Below are 6571 nucleotides of genomic sequence, written 5' to 3' on the forward strand. Positions count from 1 at the left end.
TATATGTTAATTTGAGGATATTTACCAATTTTCATAAAGTGTCTTATCTCGTTTATACTGTAGACGAGATAAGTTTAACTATTTGTAAACAAGATAAAACATGAACATGTGACAATGTATCACGTTTACAAACGTGATACGTGAGAAATAGTTGTTTAGTCATGTAAATGAGATATGACAAAACTTATCTCTTTTATAGTGTAAACGAGATACGTGGGAGTAAAAAACGTTTACACAGTAAACAAGATAGAATAGGACAAAAATAACTCCTTATAAAAGGATTAGGAAACCGCTGGTATTCCTAAAAAATATCTCAATTCTTCTTTTTCTACTATTTTTCTTCGAAAAATTTAGCAAAAATATCTAGTGACAGTAGTTTCTTTGTTGTGATGGTGTATCCCAACTGTCAGATGAGAAACAATGACAGCAGGGTTATATTTGAGTATGAGAATCTTGCATTGTTCTGAACTCGAAGAGCAAATTTATTGTTCGAGTTAAAGAGTATGATATTAACGCACGTCGGCGGTGGTGAGAAAAAAGAGGTTGGTAGAGTTGGGTATATGATGCTAGCACTGATGGGGAATGTTGTATTTCAGTTTCGTCTATTCTGGCTCGATGGCAATGAGCAAGCATGTGTGCCTTGTTTGACGTGCATGGCAGAATTATAGTTGAACAAGTGATGGAGCTTTCTATGTAAGTTCGTGATAGTGGTGGTGGTGGTGCTGGCGGCTCGAATTTTGTACCAGATGACCCTCTGCTCACACCACGACCGTTGCACTGTGCTAGTCCAGTGCAGGACATGGACGTTGAGGATGGGGAATCCGACGAAGAGTACATTGCCGATAGCCACGAAAGTGGTTCCTCTGACGACGACGACGATAATGAGTTCATACCTGAGACTCCTGTTCATGGATCAGTTCAATACCTTTTGCCTGTTTCGCGTCCAATTCCAAAGTTATCATCTGTACCCAGCTACTACCATACATTAGATTTGGATGCAATGCATGAGGAAAATTTGTTTTTGAATATGAGGGCCGACGATTACAACACCGATGGTGGTGTGGAGATTCAGGTTGGTCATAGATTCAGAAGCAAAGAGGCAGTGCTGCAACGCATGATGAATTACAGCATCCGGAGAAGTGCCGAGTATCGAATAGTCAAGTCGAATCAATTCAAATATCACATACATTGCCGACAATTTACAGATGGTTGTCCTTGGAGTCTCCGTGTCGCCCTCTGACAGAATTTCATATATTGGTGAGTGTTATTATATTTTAATTCATTGTCTTCTTCATCGTTCTTATTTTGTTTAGATTTTAATTCGACTATATTTAAAATGGTTAGGAAGGTTGATAAACCACTATTTTATGGTTTATCTTGTGTTTAATTGAGTGGTTTCATCAAGTCTTCACCCACTTATTCATACTAATTGCATGATTTTACATTTTCCTTCCTAGTTTTGTTTTATGGTTGAAAACTTGCTTCCTAGAGATCTTTAATTAGTATATTTTAATTCTCCTTTATACCATTCGATGCTGTGATCCGTGTGTTAAGTGTTTCAGGCTTTATAGGGCAGGAATGGCTTAGAGAATGGAGAGGAAGCTTGCAAAAATGGAAGTAACACAAGAAACTAAGGAGATGACCAGCGAACACCGACGTGCGCGCATGGCTCACGCGAGCGCGCGGAATGGAGAAAATTGCAGCGACGCGTGTGCGTGCCTGATGCGTACACATGGATTGGAGTCTGCACAAATGAGGCGAACGCGTGGACGATGCGTACGCATGACAAGGAAAATCGCTGAATGACGCGCACGCGTGACTGACGCGTACGCGTGACCTGCGCGATCTGCAGAATTAACAGAAAATGTTGGGGGCGATTTTGGGCCATGTTTTGACCCAGTTTTTGGCCCAGAAACACAGAATAAAGCCAGGGAACGTGTAGAGACTCAACACAGAAGAAGAGATACACATTGACACATTCTCATTAGGATAGTTTTTAGGTTTTAGATCTGAATTTAGAGAGGATTACTCTCCCTCTAGGTTCTCTTTACATTCATAGTTTATTAGTTTTATGCTTTCGGATATTGAAGAGCCATTACCTCCGTTGAAGATATCATTCTAGTTTGTTTCCTTACTTACTCTTTTATTTATTCCATATTCTTAATTCTTGTTTAAAGTAGTAATTGGATTATTTTCATGGATTGTTAATGCAAAGGATTACTTTTATTTTTAATTAATTTAATTTATCATGTCTTCTTCTTATATTTTTATGAGCGTTATATTCATGTCAATGGAGTAGAAACCATACTTGACATGGGGGTTGATTAAAAGGAGACACTTGAGTTGGAAGGCTTAAGTGCTGATTAAACTGGAAGTTGTTGGCTAGTTCTGTATTTACTAACGCTAGACCCTCCCAAGGGAGAGGACTAGGATTTGTGAATAAGAGTTAGCTCAATCACTTGACTTTCCTTTATTTAGTAAAGGTTAACTAAGTGAAAACAACAACCTTTTTGATACTACACTTAAGAGATCCCAACAAGGATAGAACTTCCAATTAATCATTCCCCCAATCAAGACTTTTTATTTAGAATATTAATAATCATTCTTAGTTTTTATTGCTTTAATTTACAATTATTTAATTACTTATCAACCAAACTCAAATTCTCTTGAAAATTCCTAATTAATAAAATAGCATCCTTTCTTGCAACTCGTTGGGAGACGACCTGGGACTCATACTCCCAGTGTTTTTCTATTCTAAATTTTTTTTGACACCTTTCTAAATTGGTGAGGTGGATTTTAGCTGGTTAAGAGCTATACTCACAACACTGTTCTATTATATTATAATCTCTTAATTGGCCTAACTTCTGCCACGCACCAGTTTTTGGCGTCGTTGCCGGGGAGTTGCAATTGTGTGCTAAATTATTAATTAGTGTATATATTTTAATTTTTATTTGCATATTTTATTTTTATTTTATTACCATGAGCTATATGTTTCTTTTATTGAATGACGCATTCACTGCCTGATCCGAGCTTAGCCGCATTTGATCCTAAAATTGAAAGAACTATTTCACGTATTAGGCGAGCTCGACGTCGGTTAGCCTCTGAGGGTGGTGAAGTGATTGTTATCGATTCACCAGTCTCATCTGAGGGCGAATTTGAACCGCCATCTGAGAGCGAAACAAGCTCCTTTACTACTGATTCAGTTAATTCACGTGCAGATAGAATGGCAGCACCTAGGAGGATTACTCTCCAGGAAACTGGAGCCCCAGATTTTACAATGCAGTCGTGTCAAGTGCATCATCCAACTCTGGCTGCAGATTTTGAACTGAAGATTGCACTAATCAACTTGATGCCCAAGTTTCATGGCTTACCTGTTCAGGAGCCCATCCAGCACCTCAGGGATTTTCAGACAGCCTGTTCTACTGTTAGGCATCAGGGTGCGAATGAAACTTCTATTTTGTTAACTACCTTCCCATTTTCTCTTGAGGGAAAGGCGAGGGAGTGGTACTACTCCCAACCTGAAGTGACTGTTACTAACTGGGATACGCTCAGGAGAGAATTTCTGGAAAAATACTTTCCAGCTGAAGTTACAGATAGACTGAGAAAAGAGATCTCATGTATTGTTTAAGGTGAATCAGAAACTCTCTATGAGTACTGGGAGCGTTTTAAGAACCTTCTGGACGCATGCCCCATCACATGATTGACAGGCTAGTGTTAATCATCTATTTCACTCAAGGCATGAAGCCTCGGGATAAAACTACACTAGATAGTGCTAGTAATAGTTCTCTGAAGAAGTACAAGACCGCAGATGAAGCATGGCAACTGATCAGCGACTTTGCTGAGTCCACCAGGAATCACAGGCATAGGAATAGCCACTCGAAAGCTGTTGCAAAAGTTTCCTCTAGTACTGAGACTACTGCTCTTACACAGAGTATATGTGAAATGACCAACCTACTGAAGCAATTACAGTTGAATCAACAACAACAAGCTCAGCCTTCCCCACCACAGCAAAGCCAACAGTTAATTCCCCAAAGAGTATGTGGCATATGTGCTTATTATAGTCATTATACTGATGAATGCCCACAGCTCCAACAAGAAGACAATACTGTGGCAGCTACTCGTAACTTCTATGACCACCCAAATCAAGGATACAATCAACAAGGTGGCAACTACAACCAAGGTGGGAACTATAACCCAGGATGGCAGGACAACTCCAACCAAAGTTGGAGAGATAATTCCAACCATGGCTAGAGAGACAACTATAACAGAGGAAGCAGAGACAACCAAGGAAACCAGAGGTGGAATAACAACAATAGACAACAGAATCAGAACCAACCTTACAGAGCTCCTCACTTAAGACAATCACAAGGACCCCAGCAAAACCAACAACAAGTACCTCAGATCACTTATCCCACTCCCTCATCAAATGACGAGATGCTTCGTTCTCTTGCACAAGGACAACAAGACATGCAGACTACACTGAACTCTACTTTAAATGGTCTGAATGCCACTTTACAAGCTCTCGCCGCCCGGATAGATTCATTACCTACTTCCATTAACCAACCTTTAAGCTCCAATGGAATTCCTTCTCAACCCTTACCTAACCCCAAGGGTGGCATCAATGCCATCACTTTGAGGTCCGGAACCACACTGTCAGAGAGGAATCAGAAGGAGCCAATCCCAATAGAACACGCCCCAATTAAAGACTCAGTGGAAGCAGAAGATGCTGAAATGGAAGATGCTGAAGAGGAAGATGAAGTACAAGACAAGGTTGAAGAAGAAGTAGCTCAGCAAAGGAATGGAGCACCAAAGGATGCAGAAGAAACAAGTGGCGCCATTCCTATCCCATTTCCACACCTTGCAAGGAAGTCCAGAAAGCAGATGGAACTTGATCCCAAAATGGTAGAAATTTTTAAAAAGGTTGAGGTAATTGTTCCCCTTTTTTATGTTATTCAGCAAACACCTAAATATGCAAAGTTTCTAAAAGATTTATGCATACACAAAGATAAAATTAATGAGTTAGAAACTATCCCTTTAGGTAGTTCTATATCTGCTTTAATGGGAGGTATACCTGAAAAATGTAGTGATCCAGGTCCATGCATGGTAAACTGTACCATTGGAGGTGTAATATTTTCTGATTACATGTGTGACTTAGGAGCGTGTGTTAGTATAATACCATTGTCTATATATGATACCTTAAGGCTCCCTCCCTTAAAAAGGTCGGCAGCTCGTTTTGTGTTAGCAGATAAAAGCATTATTACAGTAGTTGGAATTGCTGAAGATGTATTAGGGAGCATTAAGGGGCTCACATTTCCCATTGACTTCTATATCCTGGAAATACCCCCTAATGACTCAGAAAGACCATCATCAATCTTGCTTGGAAGACCATTCCTGAAAACCTCGAAGTTCAAGCTGGATGTATTCTCAGGAACTTACTCCTTTGAGATAGATGGCAGAATAGTAAGTTTCAGTTTAAATGAAGCTATGAAGCACCCTCCAGAAGATCATTCTATCTTCCAGTGTGACATCATTGATGAAACCATAGCTGAAGTTCACCAAGAAGAAATAGAAGAGAAGCACATGGAGCAAGGTCCAAGTGTGGGGACACCATCTGAACATAATGACGACACTTTACCATTACCACTAGCCCCGGATGATCCAGAACCTAGCCATGAGCAAAAATTGGAATTGAATCCCATTCCTCCACACCTCAAGTATGCTTACCTTGAGGATAATCAGAAGTTTCCAGTTATCATTGCAAGGGAACTCACTTCACAACAGGAGGAGCAACTGCTTAGTGTGCTGAGAAAGCACAAGAAAGCAATTGGGTGGAGCTTGGCAGATATAGTAGGCATCAGCCCTCAAGTTTGTGAGCACAGAATATATTTAGAAGAGGAATCAAAACCCGTCTGTCAACCCCAAAGAAGATTGAATCCCACCATCTTAGAAGTTGTCAAGAAAGAAGTGACCAGGCTACTTGAAGCAGATATCATTTACCCCATCTCAGATAGTGAATGGGTCAGTCCAGTACAAGTGGTGCCCAAGAAGTCTAGAGTCACAACAGTAAAGAATGAGCATGGAGAACTCCTGACAACTAGAGTGCAGAATTCATGGAGGGTTTGATTGACTATAGGCGTCTCAACCAACCTACTCGCAAGGATCACTACCCCTTGCCATTTATTGATCAGATGCTCGATCGCCTGTCAGGTAAATCCCATTATTGCTTTTTAGATGGTTATACAGGATATTTTCAAATTCATATAGCTCCTGAAGATCAGGAGAAGACCACTTTTACATGTCCCTTTGGAACGTATGCATATAAAAGGATGCCTTTTGGCTTATGTAATGCACCGGCTACTTTCTAAAGATGCATGATGAGTATCTTTTCAGATCTTATTGAGAACTGTATGGAAGTATTTATGGATGATTTTATTGTATATGGTGATTCATTTGACCTCTGCTTGGATAGTTTAGCTAGACAGATGTGTTAGTTCAAACCTTGTATTGAATTTTGAAAAATGTCATTTTATGGTAAAACAAGGGATTGTTCTAGGACATGTTGTCTCTAAAA

At 39.9% G+C, this 6571-nt stretch overlaps 1 non-coding gene across 1 annotated transcript; it reads right to left on the reverse strand.

Moving 5' to 3' along the window:
• Positions 1 to 3595: 3595 nt before the first annotated feature.
• LOC112761414 (small nucleolar RNA R71) lies at positions 3596 to 3698 on the reverse strand. The gene has a single exon (XR_003181807.1). It is a non-coding gene; the product is annotated as a small nucleolar RNA R71 (small nucleolar RNA).
• Positions 3699 to 6571: the final 2873 nt, after the last annotated feature.

The sequence above is a fragment of the Arachis hypogaea genome, chromosome 16 (assembly GCF_003086295.3).
Source record: "Arachis hypogaea cultivar Tifrunner chromosome 16, arahy.Tifrunner.gnm2.J5K5, whole genome shotgun sequence".
NCBI classification, from domain to species: Eukaryota; Viridiplantae; Streptophyta; class Magnoliopsida; order Fabales; family Fabaceae; genus Arachis; species Arachis hypogaea.